We start from the raw sequence: 18590 nt of genomic DNA on the forward strand, positions 1-18590 counted from the left end.
GATATCAGGGAACAAATTTAAAAGTTTTTCTAGTGAAATGACAACAAAAGCACAGCATACCAAACTGAAGGGACACAATGAAAGCAGTCCTACGGGGGAAGCTAATAGCTATAAATGCACACACTAAAAAGAACAGAGAGATCTCAAGTGAATAACTTAATGATGCATCTTGAAGTCCTATAAAAACAAGTACAATCCACACCCAAGAGTAGTAGATGGAAGAAATTATAAAAATCAGAGTGAAAATTAATGAAATGGAGACAAAAAATACAAAGGATCAGTGAATCAAAGAGTTTGCTTTTGAAAGGTTAAAAAAGATTGATCAAACCTTAGTTGATCTTACTAAAAGAAGAAAAAACCCTATATCCATGCAATTAGAAAGGAGAAAAGCAAAATCACAACTGACACCCCCAGTATCCAGAGGATTGTAAGAAACTACTTTTAAAACTTATATTCCAATAAATTGGAGAACTTAGAAGAGGTGCCTAGGCACATAGGAATTACCAAAACTGAACCAAGAAAAATATAAAACCCTGAATGGAGTTATAGCAAGCAATAAAAAAGAGATAGTAATAAAAGCCCTGGGAAGAAAAGCTCAAGGCCTAGTGGACTCACTGCAGAATTCTGTTAGAACTTCAGGGGAAATCCAACACCAAGACTCCTCTGACACTTTCATGAACCTGGAGAGAAAGCAGCACTGGCTAATTCATTTCTGGAAGCTACCATTGGATACCAAAATCGGACAAGGATTTAAAAAATGAAAATAACAGACTAATCTCCTTAATGAGCATAGATGTAAAAATATTCAACCAGATACTGATAAAGAGAAAGAAACAAATCATTAAAAACAGAATATCTCATGATCAGCTTGGCTTCATCCCAGGGATGCTTCATCCCAAGCATCCCAAGGATGGTTGAACATACATAAATCAATAAACATAATACATCATATAAACAAATGCAAGGTAAAAATAAAAGCACATGATCATCTCAACAGATGCAGACAAGCTTTGGACAAATTTTAACATTCATTCATGCTACAAAAATAAAACCCTGATGAAAACAGCTATAGGGGGATCTTATTTCAAACTAATAAAACTATTTATGATAAATCCACTGCCAACAACATATTGAATGGGAAAAAAACAAAAGCATTTCTCCTAAAATTGGAAACAATACAAGGGCATCCAATCACTTTAGTCCTGTTTTCAACTTGAAAATTCAACCAGAACAAACAGGCAAGAGAAAGAAATAAAAAGGGTTTAAATTAGGAAGAAAGAAATTAGACTATCCATATTTACAGATGACATGATGCTCCACAGAGGAAGCCCAAAAAATTCCACCCAAAGGCCCTTAGAACCAATAAATAAATTCAGCAAAGTATCAGGGTACAAAATCAATACAAAAAAATTCAGTAGCATTCCTGTATACAATGAACCCTCAGAGAAAGAAATCAAGAAAAGAAACCCATTCATAATAGCTTAAAAATTAAATACCTAGAAATTAACCTAGCAAAGGAAGACAAAGACCTCTATAAAGAAAACTATATTACTCTGAAAAAAGGAGATTGAAGAGGATATCAGAAAATTAAAAGACATCCCCTTAGACAGTCAGAACCAATATTGTCAAAATGATCATATTGTCAAAAAGATATATAGATTTAAGGCAATCTCAGTCAAAACAGTGACTCCATTCTTCACAGAACTAGAAAAGAAATCTCAAAATTTATGTGGAACCAGAACAGACCCAGAATAACAAAAGCAGTCCTGAGCAATAAGAGCAACAGGGGAGGGATCACAAGCCCAGATTTCAAGTTATGTAACAATGCTACTGTGATTTACAAAAACCAAAGCAGGACAGTGCTGGCACAGAAACATACGTGAGATCAACAGAGCCAAACTGAGAAAAGAAAAACAACCCCAGGCATTTTCAGCTGATATTTGACAAAAGGGCCAAAAACATGGTGGAGAAAACATAGCCTCTTTACCAAAGATGCTGGGAGAACTCTAGCAGAAGGTCGAATCTTCTGCTGTACTAAGTCGAATTTATTTCTCACCCTGTATTAAAATCAAATCAAAATGGAGCAAGGACCTAAATACAAAAATAGAAACACTAAACCTGAGGGAAGAAAAAATTGATATAACTCTGGGAGAAATAGGTATAGGCAAGGACTTTCTGAATAGAACTCTGATTGCATAAGAAATAACACCAACAAACAACAAATGGGATAATATCAAGTTTAAAAGCTTCCACACAGAAAAAGAAAACAAAACCCAGATCAAGAGACAATCCACAGAAAGGAAAAAAATTTGTCAGCTACTTCTTAGAAATAATATCTAGAATACATAAAGAACTCAAAAACTACGCCTCAAAAGTGAAAGACTCAATTGAAAAAGACCATTGAAATAAATGGATCTTTCTCAAAAAGAGAAACACAAGTGGCTAATAGGTACATGAAAAAATGTTTAGCATCTCTGTCCATTTAAACAGTGCAAATTAAAAAATATCCCTGAGATTGCATCTTATTCCAGAAAGAATTACTATCATCAAGAACTCAGAAAACAATAAATACCGTGTACATCATGGATAAAAAGAAATGCTTCTACATTTCTGGTGAGAATGTAAACTAGTATATTCACTATGGAAATCAGCATGGAGATTCTGCAAAAACTAAATAGAAATTCCATTTGACCCAGCCATTCCTCCTCTGGATGTCTCCCTGGAAGAGTTAAAGACACGGTATTTTAAGAAAGTCGGTCCTTTCTATCAAACCAAAGTGCCTCCATTTGGCAATTGCCCTTTGTTTTAGACATTAGGCCCCGACTCTTCTCGCAAGATCTCAAAATAGCCTAGCGGTGCTTTCTGACCTCCCCATTCCACAGTCATTTGCTCACCTGGTACCATTTCCATTAGCCAAGTGAGAACATGGCTGTGAGCCTGAGCCTCAGCCAATGAGGTGAAAGGACAGAGCCTCCCCTGCATTGGAAATAAAAGACCAGGTGGACTGTCCACCTAGTGTGCTTGCTGCCTCACCTTAGAGATGTTGCATGCCCTTCTGCAACAGTACATTTTGCTTTCTCAAGACTTCAGATTTCAATGTAAGTTTGTTCTTGCAATCCTGGGGGGTCTTCATACCCAGCAATATTTCAGTGATACACACATATTCGTGTTTATAGCTGCACAACTCATTATAGATAAATCATGGAAGTGACCTATATGTATTCAAACAGATGAATGGATAAAGAAAATGGGATATATATAGTGGAATATATATATGAATATTATTCATAAATATATGATTGTATAGATGTGGAATGTAATGGAATATTACTCACCCACAAAGAAGGATGAAATTGAGTGATTTGTAGGAAAGTAGACACATAATGCTAAGAAAAGTAAATTAGACATGATTTTTCTTATATGAGAAGTTTGGAGTGTAAATAATTTAAAGAGCAAAATAAAAGAAAGCTGATAGGAAACAGGAAGGTAGAGTTTGTGGAGATGGCAAGGGGAATGGCATGAGAGGAGATGGGGGAAGCAGAAGTAAAAAGGATCAAGATTCGATGTGTAGTACAGTGTATGCATTGTGTATCACAAACATATACTAATCAACAATTAAATGTTTAAATATATGAATACAATGTTCTATTGGTCTCAGAAATGTGTCTTCTTCAAATTTCTTATTAGAATTAAGAAAAATATCAATTTAATTTGGAAACTTAGGAACTAATAACTACATGAAAAACTAACTACATGATGTGAGTATGATAATTTCTCCAAAGGTATTTTTTTAATCATCTCATTTGAAAAATATCCTTTTTCATTGAAAGTGCATTAAAAATACTGTTTCTGTAATTAGTATTGATAATCCTTCCCTGAGAAAATGCTTCATTCACTTTTGATACTCCTGGCTTGTGGTGAGGTCGAGTTAAAGCTGCTGTCAGGAGCCTGTGCCCGTGGGCCTTGTGGACCAGGAGCTGAGGAGGGACCCATGCCAGTCCTCTGCTTGGTCCTTGAGTGAGCAGTTTGCAGCCCAACAAAATCTGCTGTCTTCCTTTTCACTGTGAATTTTGACCTTCTTTGGTGAACAAGTTTTTATTTTTCTAGTTTGATAGCCAAAGAAGCATTAACTTACTTTAACGTCAAATAACCCTCCTTCTGAAAACTTCCTGATATTTACGCTGATTTTTCTTTTATACTCATCTAACTTTCATTTTATTTTCTTATAGCATAGTTAATAGAATTTGCACATTTTAAAGCTCATGAATACAGTACCCAGTTGACAAGAATGCTGAGAAAATCTTGAAAATCTAAAGATTAGTTTTGCCAAGATTATTTATTCCTTTCAAATATATCATCAGCTATTTAATCTTTGCAGGTTCGAGTTGTTATGCATTCCTCTTTGCGCTCCAAACAATTCCCCTTCTGAATAGCAGTGACTATTTTGTCATATGTGTGTATACATGTACACACAGCACAGAACAAAGAAATGTGTTTGTGTTAAGGTTATGCCCCTTGTTCATCCTTAATTTGATTCCTATAATAGAAATAATAACCCAAATATTTTTTACTGGTGTAGGTATTAAGCTTTGCAGATTTTAATTACTCACAGCTTTCTAGACTATTTAGGTGACCAGCAAGTGTGCATTTTTAATCACTCTGAAAAGGGATTAAATTTGAAAGAAGTGGCCAGCTTACCATACATCATGTAGTCTATTTCAGCTTCATTAGCTGTACTATCAGATTACCCATGAAGAATATTTAAATACATGTTTATTATCTAATTGCTAAAGAAACCTGACAAATTTAAGCTGCTGGTTCACTGAAAATAGAAGATAAATTGAGAAGTAACCAAATGATTGATTCATTTCCTCCAGGGGAAAAAAATAAAACATAAATGTGTCAAATCCAGTTATAGAAAATTGATGTTTTATGTAACTCCTTTTGAAGTCGAAATTAAGTTTCCTTAAAAGGTTATATTAAAAGGGAGATGGGATGGAACCGTGAACCAACACACCATTACTCTAGTAAATCTGAGGGAAAATACATTTTGAAAACTTTTCTGAAGTGTGATATTAAATTGATTTATTCAGTCCTAAGCAGTAATTACGGAATGTGCTTATCTAGAAACCCTCTGCTTCTATTGATTGTCGTGTCTTCTGATGAAAAGCTCATAATTCATTACATTCTTGGGGTTTAGGGTTCTTAGAATTATTTATGATCCATGGTCCAAGGTGCTGGTAGCCGAAGTAGTTGGGGTGATAACTTCACAGTGTAGCCCACTGGCTGTTTCCCTGAGCCAAATGAGCTGTAGATGGGGCAGTGCGCGCACACACACACACACACACACACACACACACACACACTTCCTGTAGGATTATAAGCCATTATTGCCCCTGGAAACTAAGGAATATGTAAGAGTATTAAGCTTTTCGGATCCAGTTTTCCTCTGGATAGTTTACTGGTTAGGAAGGAATAACTCTCTGTCTGCTTATTTAAATAACATAATCGATAATGCCATGGAAATAAAGTGCTGTAGAGTTCTGTGCCCCGGTAGGCTAAGGCAGGGTATCCCCGAGCAACTTACCTAGCCGGCCCGGCCTAGTGAAACTTTTGTTTCCAGGGGTCGCCGTGCCCACATCTAGACCATCCATCGATCGCTCTGCATCTTAAATCTAACACTGCGCCTTGCAGTCGCCCTCACACCGGTCCCTCCTGCCCTGTTTCTCTCTTCTGTGACAGCACCGAAGTTGCCAGACCGGAACCACGAGGTGCCGATCTGTCTTCTCTTCCGTCTCGTCCTGTCAATCCCAGCATCAAGGCTGACCCCCATGGTTGTCTGCTGCTCACTTCCTCCAGCTCCCAGGGCCGCTCAGTCCCAGGGCTGCACTGCACCCCATCTGGCGGCAACTGAGCGCCTCACTTCCGGTGTCCCCTGCAGCCAGTCCTTTCCTTCCCGCCACCAAACTGATCTTCCTAAAGTACAGCTCTAATGATGTCGTTCTGGAGCTCAGAACTCTTAGTGGCTCCCCTTTGACTCATAAGTTAGATTTAAATTCTTCTACTTGGTAACCGTAACTCTGGATGATTTGGACACACCAACCTCCTTTCGTGTTTGGACTTTTCCCACCAGTAATCTACTACTTTGTCTTGTCAGCCAAAGCATGATTTGCATACTGGGATTTTCCACACACTACTATTATTATTTTATCTTAGTGCTTTGGGCGGACCTTTAATAAATAAAATTATTAAAAATTAATATGTATAAAAATGTCATTTACAAAATGATGTTTTCTCATTTTATAAATAGTTTACAAATTTGGAAAAAAGTAATTGTATTTGAAATAAGTCAATTTTTCTTTATAAAACACTAAGCTAATTTTTCTTTATACAACACTACAGTAAACACTATGCTTGTATTTCTCATGTTATCAAGAGTGTATAAGTAATTTCCATAGACAAGGACACAACTTTGTATATGTTGGAAATTTTTTGAGGACAGGAACTGTGACTCCTTTGGATCAAAGAAGCACTTGAGAAAAACTTATTAATTTCCTCAGCACAGCTCATACTAGATATGAAGATACTGAATGAGAACTCAATCACGTATTGACTCTAAAAATATTTTACTTTAAATGTTCTCTGATCATTCAGTGTTGAATAAATAGGGGTCAAAATTTGAACTCTTCACTGAGCTGTAACGGAGAACCAGGAACCAGAAGTACAATACACTCCTGGTTCATGTGCTATTTCGTGCCATAGATTTGATATTTTAAGAGTCAAATCATTTTGTACTATTCAAATAGACATTCAGAGTTAGAGGATATATTCCTTTCAAATGATTAGGACACATATGTTTATAATAAAGGACGATATTCGAAATTAGTATTGTCTAAGATCAGAGTTGTTACAAATTGAAGAACCCCCATTTTTGCCTATAGAGGGCCAGAAAGTGAGTATCTCTTGCATCTTTGTGTGGATGGACACACAATTTTCCCTGTAGCCACGCGGCACAGGTGCTGCAGGGCCTCAGTAGCTGTGGCCCACGTGAAAATAGTTAGCATGGCTGTGTTTCAACAAAACTTCACTTAGGGACACAATTAGACAAATTTCTTGTGATTTTTACATGTTATGAAAAATTATTTTTCTTTTGAATGGTAAAAAACATTTAAAAACCTAAAAGCCATTCCTGCTTCATGGGTCATGTAAAAACAGTGATAGGTTATACATATATCATGAGGAGTTTGTTTATGTTTTTGTTTTTGCCCCAGTACCAGGGATCGAACTCAGGACCTAGTGCTTTCCAGGCAGGCATGGCACCACTGAGCTAAATCCCTGACCCTTATCATGAGTTTTGATGGCTAAATATACTGGTGCTACAAATATAAGGTGTACTTTAATGTGAATATAATTAATTTGAGATTAAAGGGTTACTCTTATTCTTTGATTCCAGGATTATAATTATAATGTTCATCTGTAACTATTTCTGAGATGATATTAAATATAAGAACTCTGTTCAGGAATCTATTTATAGGATAAAGTGGAGGAAAATTGATTTTTTTCTTGTTAATCAATCCTTAGATATCTTAGAGTTTTGCATGGATTCTGAGATTCGATTAAGTTGGAGAACTGCAAAGACTAACTTGGGCTGTAGGGGAAGACTTTGCCTTAAATTATGCTTTAGGTTTGCTTGGTTCTGTGTTTTATATTCAAAGCCTCCCAAGTGGTTTGATAGCCCATCTCCAAAAGGAATATACTAGATCTAGATTTTAAACATTCACACAGCGGAAGGAACCCAGTAGGAATTTCTATTACATTTTCCAGGAAAAAGTCAGCAGTGTTTTCTTTGTAGCTGAAGCTGTCCATGCTTTTGAAAGGTACATTTTTAGGTGGCTTCTTGTTTTTTATATACAAATCCTTCCCCTGATGATGTTTTCCTTGTTGTCTGGTATTCCACCTTAGACGAGTAGATAAAATGTGGCCATGAAATATTAATTATAGTATTTGGTGAAAAGATACTTTCTCATGCTTGAATGGTGTCTATAAAAATTCATGCACAAAATGTAAACCTCATTACTTTAACATAGGGTTCAGCTCTCACTGCTTCTGAATTCTTAGAAGCAAAAACAACCCTGCTCTTTAGTTTTAATTCATGTGTTAGGTTAACAGTTCTCCACCATTAAATGTTTAAATCCTTTAGGCTATTTAAAATTTTTGACAGCTATTTCATATTGTAGAACATACACATTCAATAAAACAGGCACCAGGTTGCATAAGGAAAATGGCCACTTCATACATATTTTTTTCAGTTTTTCTCCATATTACTCTCTTCCATCACAACCTTTCTTTAAATCTCTCTTCTCGTTTGCTTTAACCTTTTCTTTTTTCATTGTTTGTGTGTATACTTCTGCACATGGAACAGCCAGCTTCATCTTTCTCTTCTTTCAAGAACTATTGAGTATCAAGCTTCCTAAAGAAATTCTAACTGAATATTGAAAGGAAAAGACTCAAATATGGCCAAACTTAGGAGTATCCTTTGACCTGAATATTCTATCTTCTATTATGAACACCTTATATTTGAAAAGCACTTGCTCTTTTAAAAGTCTACTTTAAATATATTTTAGGGTATGGATGGCTTGGAAAACATTGGCATGAGATAAACTTGATTAGCATTTAGAATTTCTCTAACTATAAACCTGTTTATTTTGTCAACAAATATTTATTATGCACCTAATATGAGATGCTCATTTTATATGCTTTGATAATTACAAAAATAAACAGGAGGAGGACTCTACTTTTAAAGGATATAGGGGTTAGAGAAGATAGAAAAAAAAAAACCCAGGAATTTATCTGGACTAAAATTATTTGGCTTTGAATTCCAATTCCAGCCAGTGCTAGTTTTGTAATCTTAGAGGCCTTAATTAACTTTTCAACATTTTTATTCCCTCATCTGTAAATTAATGAACACGACATCACTTGGATTCCATGCTATGAAGAATAAGTGAAAGGATGAATAAAATGTGCTTATTATAGGGCCTATCTTGGAATAAATATTACAGTGTTGATTCTTTTTGTTTGCTTTATAAGTAGCATTACTATGAATGTTGTTAGGAAAGAAAAATGACAATAGATGCACCTGACCCAGTTTGTAGCTCTGCAGTAGACAATATGTGGTTAGATTTTTGGAGGAGAGAAGGTATGGGTTGTTTCTCAGTTTATAGGAATTGAGAGAAGTCAGTTATTCAGATTCTTCACCTGTGCAAGTTAATATTCATTTCTTTTTCTCTTCCTTTCCTGAGTTCTTCCAACAGTGAAATGGGAATTCCCCATATCTGCACAAGTGTGATTTCCCCATATTTATGCACAGGTAAGATTATAAAACTGCTTTCCTCAACCATCTTGTGTAGACATTTAGAATGCAGGATTCAAATCAAATGTCAAAATAAACTAAAACATACCATCTTATAAAGTCCATAGTGTATTTTCAAGTTTAAATACTTTCTAGGAATTCTGAGGTCTTACGAATATGAATACCCAGGGGAGGTAAAGCTATGGTGTTAGATAACACACAGAAAGCAGGTTATAACAGGTCTTGATAATTGTCAGCATATAGATAACCCAAAGAGGACAGTCTGGAAGTCAGACATTTATCGTGAATTTTCTTAACAAGACACAGCTCTGGATAATGTACAAGATCTTTGGATGTCTACGAATAGCAGAGATCTTCCTGTGTAACTGAACATCCTTGAGTCCCCATTTATACTAGCAAGTGTTATTTTTGTCTGCTGAAAATGACGGAAGGGCGCTTCCCAGGGGAGGTGAGATGAGTCTAAATGAAACCTATAATTCCTGTGATTATATCTGCTGCAGATGAAAGAATCTGATATGCCAGGAAACCTGATAATAGGCAAGACCACGGGAGCAAAGTAGCAATCAGAGATCAGTCAGACATTTTCTACATTCATGGAGAAAAATCTGTGTTTCTTTTAATTCTGCTCAGAGCCATGTAGAGAAGCTTTGTTTCCACTCGATCTATGTTTCTGCCGCGCATACACATATTAGCATAGAAATAGTTCTCACTTTTCTGAAGACTGATTGCTCTGATGATATTGACAAAGTTTCTATTCTCAGATTTGTCTTCAATACAGAGTTGATTTATTTAGCTTGATTAACTGCTCTTTGCTCCCCGCACTTTCTTTGTTGATGATCCCTGAAAGAAGGCACTTTTCCTTTGGGCTTCAGGGATGTCAGCCCTAAGACTCAGGTGCCCAGGACCCCATCCAAACTAATACCTCAGAACCTTAGGTGTCTTCGCAATTCTCAGGGAAGCATCTCAGATTCCATTTTTACACGAAATGCCTCCTGATGAAAGAAAAAAAATAAACAGGCCAAAATTATTTTATATCCTGAATTTAAGTTGTTTTTCTATGCCAGAATAGTACTAGGGCATGTAACGGTCAGTAGTAAATGTCAGTAGGTTGTTTAATGTGAGGCCACAGAACTTGTTTTTGGAGAACCAATTTTAAATAATTCATTTTCAGATTCAAAACTGTAATGTATTTTTCTTCAATTTTAATGACTTGTAAAGAAAGTCTAATGGGCAAAATTCTGTAAGTTCTTAACTTTAGAGTAGCATGGAAATAGTCCTATTGATTCAGATGCATAGTTATTAAGTACAAGTTAATTTTTTCAAGTATGAGGAAAACTCTTACTGTTTTAGCTGTATCATCTACTCTTTGTATCATTCTTCTTACTCCTCTTTTTGAAAATTAAGTTGTTCAATTTCCATTTCTGTTTCTTTGTCTTTGTAATTTACATTGCAGTTCTCTAACAGTCATAGAGTTCTCTTTCTCTCTCCAAAACCTACTATAGACAGAAGATTTCTAAAGTATTTCATTCCTATCATAAGACTCAAAGAAAGCTTTTATATTTTTTTCTTTGTTTTGAGGTCTTAAAAAATCAACAATAGCTTTTTAGAGGTAAAATATATCACAACGTCTTCACATAGTAGGATCTTTTGTCCAAATAGTATTTTTTAAATTAATTGATACACATGTATGTATTTTTGAGGGCTTTTTCTCCTTGAATTTTCATTTTTGGTGCTCAAAATGGAATCCAGGGCCTCATGCATGCTAGGCAAGCAACCTATCACTGAGCTACATCTCAAACCCCTTTGTGTTTTTTTGTTTGTTTTGTTTTTTGATTTATAAAAATTGTTTAAGATGCAATATTTTTGAACTGCTAATATGTGTCAGACCATCTTCTAGGTTGACAATGTTAACATTTGTCATCACATGTATGATTACATATTTGAGACAAGCATTGCTATCTTCCTTTTACAGCAGAAAAATAAAATAAATGAAATTTGAGTGCTGAGCCCAGACTGAAGCACTTATTTAGCTGGCAGTGGTTGAAAGGGAAGAGAGAAGTGATTTTAAATCCTGGTGTAAGGAATCCCGAAGCGTACTCTCTGCTGTTTACCACCGTTGAGCCAAAAGCCCAGGGATATTAATTCCAGCAGAGAAAGATTTCTTAAGTTCTAAAGCAAAAAATTTACAGTGACTAAAAATCATATTTTGACAGTCTAAAATTGCCTTCAGCCCTTCTTTCTTATCAAAGGTAATTTCTGTTTGGGAGAAAGAAGTGTCCACAGATTAACAAGAGCATCACAAGAAAATGGTAGCAGAGGTGATGTCCTAATTGTGGTTTTGATTTAACGATCAGGCCAGGGGGTTTGTTCTTCACAAGACAGACCTTTGTGCTGCTTTCTTGCATATGCACTCATTGGATCTCTCTCTTGCTGGCATGGACTCTGCTTCCCTCCTTATCTTGCAAGAGAGTCGCTCAGTAATCCAATTGGACCTCAATGCTAGCATGAAAACTGCCCTTCCTCTGCAGCGTGTATCTGCAAGGAATCTCTAGAACTCTGCCTTCCTCCAATTACATAAGTTTTGTTAAATTTAACTTCTACAATCTGTAATATGAAAACCACTTTTGGCAGTGGTAATACAGGCAAAAATATTACATTCAGATAAAATTTGAATTTGATAAGATTTTCGATACAAAAAATGTTTGTCTTTTAAATGTTATCCCTTAATTCCTTCAGAAGTAGAGAAGATGAATGTCACACTTGTTCACATGAGCATAGTGTATTAGAAGATACACAAGATATTTTTGTAGCTAAGTCTGTGGGGAAGGACGTCAGAGGAAGTTTGTTGGTAGGCAAGCCAAGATGGCTGGTCCATGGCTTCTTCTTCAAAACATCAATGGTTCCCTGCATACATTAGCAAAATGACTACGAAAATATGTTCATATTATTGGGCCTGGCTTCATAAGCAGCAGTAAGTTGTCTGAGTTAATGCTTGCTTTAAAGAACAGCATGAAGAATTGGCTAAGACTCCTTGGCAAAGTTCCAGTAATATCTGCATCTGTTTAGTATGGGTTCTTGTAATTTCTTCCCCAAGACTGAGTCAAAGATTACAGACACTTAACAAATAAAATCCATCATAAGTATCTGGATGTTTTCATCAGGAAATTTTGCAATCCCATGCTTCTTTCAGTCCCTGGTTTCCAATGTCTACTCTGTACCATACAACATGTCATCAGTTATCAGTACTTTCTTACCCTCCTGGACTCACCTCACCAGTCCTAATTTGCACAATTCAGACTCAGATCCAAGTAGTTATAGACTGGAAACCTCCACAGGCTTATGAGAGAGCAGACACTTTTACCTCATTTTGTTTATTACTCATGGTATATCTTGGCCCTGGATCCATAACAGAATTATAAAATGCCCCATGGAAAGATTAGGTCAACGTCATGCATACAGCCATGTATAAATACAAATGATGAACGTGTATTTTTATTTTGCAATAGACAGTGGTCCTACAAAACTTCAGGAAGGAAATTTGAGCTTTAGCTAAATAAAAATAGAGGGTAGGGCTGGGGATTTAGCTCAGTGTTTCTGCTGCCTGCCTTTCAAGTGCAAGTTCCCAAGTTCAATCCCTGGTACCCCGCCCCCCCAAAAAGAGGGTAGCTTGCTGCAGATAGATGATGTTGGTCAATGTAAAATACAGGGTCATTAGACATTGATTCTATCTCTTTATAGGAAAAGAACAATTTTTACAAAAAGGAAAAAAAATCACCCATATTCATAATTGAAAGAGAAATACCGAGATTATAAAAGTGTTAGTTTTGTTAGAAATATATTACCGTGTAATGAGATGAAGACCAAACCAACATTTTACCTTTTTTGTAAATTGTATGAGATGTTCTTGGAATTATCAAACTTTGATCTCAGAATCAAAAACATATACATAATTCCTTGAAACATATATATTTGACTATTTCTGTTTTAACAGACATTTCAGTAGAAATGGTTCTCATTTTCAGTACCATCTATTAATTATTCAGCTAGTAAATTTATTTAGTAAGTTTCCTCTTTCACTGTTAACTGTTAATTCTTCTAAACAAATAAAAATTTGAGTTTTAAACAACTAAATTAAAACTAATCTGATTTGAATATTTTAAAATAGTATTTGTCTTCTACTTTAAAAAATACATGTAGTAGAGGAATTTTATTTATGCCACATATCATTTTTAACAACTGAATTATAAGACAATGAAGATATTGGTAAACATCCATGCTCAAAACACTGTCTCAAATAAATATTTTATAGCAATCACATTTTATAGTCTTAACATTAGTTTTGATATTTTACAATGATATTATTAAAATGTAATTCTTATAAATGTCTGCTAGCTTAAATAATATTTATTTCACAGACTAGCTACTGATGCACTTACCCTAAAACGGCCATTTTGTCCATTTCTTCTCGTGTCCATAAATATATAATTCTTTAATCAATGGTGTCTAACTGTGAATTGTTAATCTGTATATACATTATGCAAATTAATATTTTCTACCATCTGTTTTAATTGGACACAAGTGTAGTAAGTTGAAAAAAGTTGAAATAAATAAGTAGCATTCAATTTTAAAAAGTCTTTATTAAACCCCGCTTCTTTTTGAGACAGCCTCTCCCAAAATCTCTGAACTGCCCGGGCTGTGTTGAAACCTACAATCTCCCTGCCTCAGCCTGCCAAGTTCTGGGGTTACAAGCATGCAGCACCACACTTAGCTTAAACCACACTTTGAAAAATGTGGTCTATTTTATTGAAAAAAATGTCACATTTCAAAAATCTCTAACTTGAAAAATGTAAACATATCAATTACAATCTATTTGCTTAAAAATAATGTGGATCATAGTTTTGGTTAAAAATCACTTGAAAATTTAAAATCTTACCTGGGTAGTAAATGCGTGCCCAGTTTTCTTTTAGTTTATTACTCATAGTGATTTACTAGCATATTCACTGATACACTCGGGAGATTGCCTTTTGCATTTTTGTTATTATTGCTGATATGCTAAGAAGACTGAATTTCCGATCTCAAGTTTTAAAGTGTCTGATGCAGTAGTGTTAACACAGACAAAATGTTGAGCAACAGAACCGTGGAACTTAATCACCTTGCATAACCGAAGTCAGTGATTAATACCTGCGACTTCAAATCATTTCTTCTATCAGGATATCACTTATTGAATATGTTAAATAGCTACAACAATAATCACCCCAGACATCACAGAAGCATGCTGCATACTAATTACTCTTATCTTTGTCTGTAGATAGAAATAAATACACTGGAGTGATGCATCACTTCGTGAAGCTTGGAGATGCAGGATCAGTTGATTGTGTCACTGTGAACACTGTAAGAGTGACTTTCCGAAAAGCAGCACAACCCAGCCTACTGTGCACCTGGACTACAGAGCAGGGTTATCGGTCCTAGACTCCAGCCCGTACAGCGTGCTACCACACTAAGTACTGCATGCAACTGTAACACGATGGTATCTGTATACTGTATACTGTGTAACATAGGGCCGAGGATTTAGCTCAGTGGTTTCGCCGCCTGCTGCACAAGCGCAAGGACCTGAGTTCAGTCCCCTGTACCGAAAACAAACAAACAAACATGTGTAACATAGGAGAAGGGATGGGTAAAAAAGAGGGTGATAAGAATTTTCTGTCTCATTATTATTTATGAGACCACAATGCCACATGGGACTTGTCACCTGCCAAAGCATCATTTTGGGGTTGAGGGTCATCACTGGAGAGCTAAGATTGGGCCACTGCCCCTGTGCGTAACTCAGTTCATTTTCTGTAGTCCAACGGTGTGTGCAATCTACACCCACGGAAGACTTCATTGCCCCTCTGGACAGCAAAGAAAGCTGACAGGAGTTGTTTCCCTTAGAGCTCAGAGAACCAATGCAACATCAGAGAGAATTCTCTTCCTTTCAAGACATCCAAGGAGTATAATTGAGACATCTCACAATATTTGATTTGCTTTTGCCCTATAACCAAATGTCTCAATTAAACTCATCGGTATTAGCAGGGCTGAGATCATTCCAAGATGTGTGTGAATTACCACAGCCTTCAACCTGGAATATCAAACGCAGGCTTCAGAGGACACAGCCTGGGGCAAGGCAGCCTGCAGACTGAATAGAACAGGGATCTCGATCTTGCCCACGGGGGAGAGTTCATTAGTTCCATACACAGTTTTTCTTATGCTGGAAACAAAAATTTTTCCACAGAGACATAATCAGCATCCACAGCCAGTGAGCAGGACTCCAAAGCAATTTTGGATTTAAAGAGCTGTCTGCTTTCACATGTGGTGAGGGAAGATGAAATTCCTCTTCCCACTTGCACTTTGGATCTATTCAGAATGGGAAATGTTGTGTAAGCACAGATGAAGCTGAGGTGCAGCCCTCCCAGTATCTCTTCTTGGTGCTTCCCCTAAATCATAGTGAGGGCTAAGTTCTGACATATTCTTTCAGCTATTTTGAGGCCAGGCATTTTATCATATTAGTACACGCTTGCAATACATAATCATTTGTTCACTGTGAAGAGTTAGTACATGTTTACATTTTCTTTTTTTATCCATTTCCCATCTCTTCCCTCCCCACTCCCTCCATCTCTTCATCCCTCTATGTCTTGCAAAAGATCTATTTTCCTGTTTCTTATTATCTTTTATTTTATTTGAGCAATTATTTATATCTTGAGTTTTTCATAAAAGAGAAATCATATGATATTTAAGGTTGTGTGTCTGGTTTATTTCACTTAATATGATCTCACGGTGCATCTATTTTCCTACAAATGACTCAAGTTTACTCTTCATGGCAGAGCAGTTTTCCATTGTGTATAAATAACACATTTTCTTGATCCATTCATCTCCTGATAAACAAATGGACTACTTTCAATATTTAGCTATTATAAGTTGTCCTGCTATGAACATGGGTATGCATGTATCACTGTAATATGATGTCTTTAACTCTTTCAAGAAAATACCTAGAAGTAGAACAGCTGGGTCCAATAGAATTCCTAGTTTTTGTTTTGGGCAACCACCATACTGATTTCCATAGTAGTTGGACCAATTTACATTTTCTTCAACAGTGTAGAAGTATTTCTTTTCCCTCACAGCCTCATCAGTATTTGTTATTATTTGATTTCTTCATGATGGCCATTCTTTCTGGAGTAAAATGAAATCTCAATGTTGTTTTAATTTGCATTTTTCTATTGGCCAGAGATGCTGAATATTTTCTCAAGTGTTTATTGGCCATTTGTACTTCTTTTCCTGAGAAGTGAATATTCCTTTCAGTTGCCCATTTTCTGATTGAGTGTTTTACTTTTTGAGATTAATTTTTTGTCTTCTATATATTATATTTTCTTGATATTACTCTTCTGTCTGAGTAGCTGCAAATTGTTTTTCCCTTTCTTCAGATTGTTTCTTCACTCTATTTGTTGTTTTCTTTGCAGAAGCTTTTAAAATTTGATATGATCCTATTTGTTGATTCTTGATGTTATTTTTAATGCAATTGAGGTTCTATTCAGAAATGCTTGCATACATCTATATTGTCAATAGTTTTACCCATTTTATCTTTCAGAAGGATAAGTGTTTCCATTTGACACTTATATCTTTGATCCATTTTGAGTTTAATTAATACATGGTGAGAGATATGGTCTAGATTCAATGTGCATGGGAATAGTCAGTTTTCTCAGTACTCCTTGTTAAAATGGCTACCTTTTCTCCAGTGTATGTTTTCAGCCTCTCTGCCAAAGACAGGATGGTGGAATGTACTCAGGTTTATTTCTCCATCTTTTATTCTATTGCATTTGTCCTCTAGCCTGTTTTTGTGCCAGTGCCATGCTGTTTTCTTCACTGTCGCTTTATAACGTATCTTGAAATCCAGGATTGTGCTATCTTCTGCTTTGCTCTTGCGACCCAGGACTGCTTTTGCTATGCTGGGTCTCTTCTGCTTCCATATGAATTTTACATTGTTTTCTTTATTTCTATGAGGAGTGCTGTTGATATTTTGATTAGGAATGTGTTCAATCATAATATCAGTGTTGTAAGTTTTGGTTCCACCTATCCAGAAACAGGGGACATCTTTCCACTTTTCTGATATCCTATCCAATATCCTTTTATAGAGTAGAGGTCTTTCATTTCCTTGGTTAGGTTAATTCCTAAATATTTAATTTTTCTTGATGTCACTGTAAATAGTGTTTTCCTAATTTCTTTCTTGGTGACTTCATTATTGGTGTACAAGAATGCTGTTAACCTTGTTTATTGATTCTGTATTCTGCTACAATGCTGAATTTGTTTATTATTTCTTAGAGTCTTTTGGTGGAATTTTTGGATCTTCTATTTAAAGAATTATGTCACATGTGAATAATAATATTTTACTTCTTTCTTTCCTATATATATTCATTTTCTTTGTCTTGTCTGATTGCTTTGCCTAATGTTTTGAGTATAATATTCAACAGGAATGGCAATAGTGGACATCCTAGTTTTTTCCCTGATTTTAGAGGCTTTCAGATTTTCCCCATTTAATATAATTTTGGCCATTGTTTGTCCTAAATGACTTTTATCAGACCGAGACTAGATCCTTTTGCAAGTATTTTCTCCAGGACTTTTATCATGAATTATGTTGAATATTGTTCAAGGCTGTGTCTGTTGAGATGGTTATGTGGTTTTTGTCCTTGCTCCTGTTTATATGATGTATTACGTTTATTGATTTGCATATGTTGGACCCTCTTTGCATCCCTGAGTTGAAGCCAACTGGGTCATGATGTAACATTCTGTTTGTCAGTATCTTGTTTAAGATTCTTTTGTGTATATCTGTGTACATTAAATAGATAGGCTGGTAGTATTCTTTTTGATTGGGTCCTTGATTGGTTTTGGAATCAAGGTAATGCTATCTTCCATGAATGACTCTCAGAATATTCCTTCCTTTTTAATTTCATTAAAGAGTTTGTGGAATATTGGCATTAGCTGTTTCCTCAATTTCTTGTAAAATTTGGTGATGAATCTATTGGGTCCTCAGTTTTCCTTAGTTGATAGGTTTTCATATTTCTACTTGAATTTCATTGGATTATTCAGGGTTTTTATATCTTCTTCATTTAATTTGGTAATTCATATTTTTGTAGGAATCTACCCATTTCTTTTGTATTCTCCAATTTATTAGAATATGGGTTTTTAAAGTAGT

Source organism: Heterocephalus glaber, unplaced genomic scaffold (genome assembly GCF_053883595.1).
Source record: "Heterocephalus glaber isolate CG9 unplaced genomic scaffold, H.glaber_assembly_v1.0 deba00001498, whole genome shotgun sequence".
Classification (NCBI taxonomy): Eukaryota; Metazoa; Chordata; class Mammalia; order Rodentia; family Bathyergidae; genus Heterocephalus; species Heterocephalus glaber.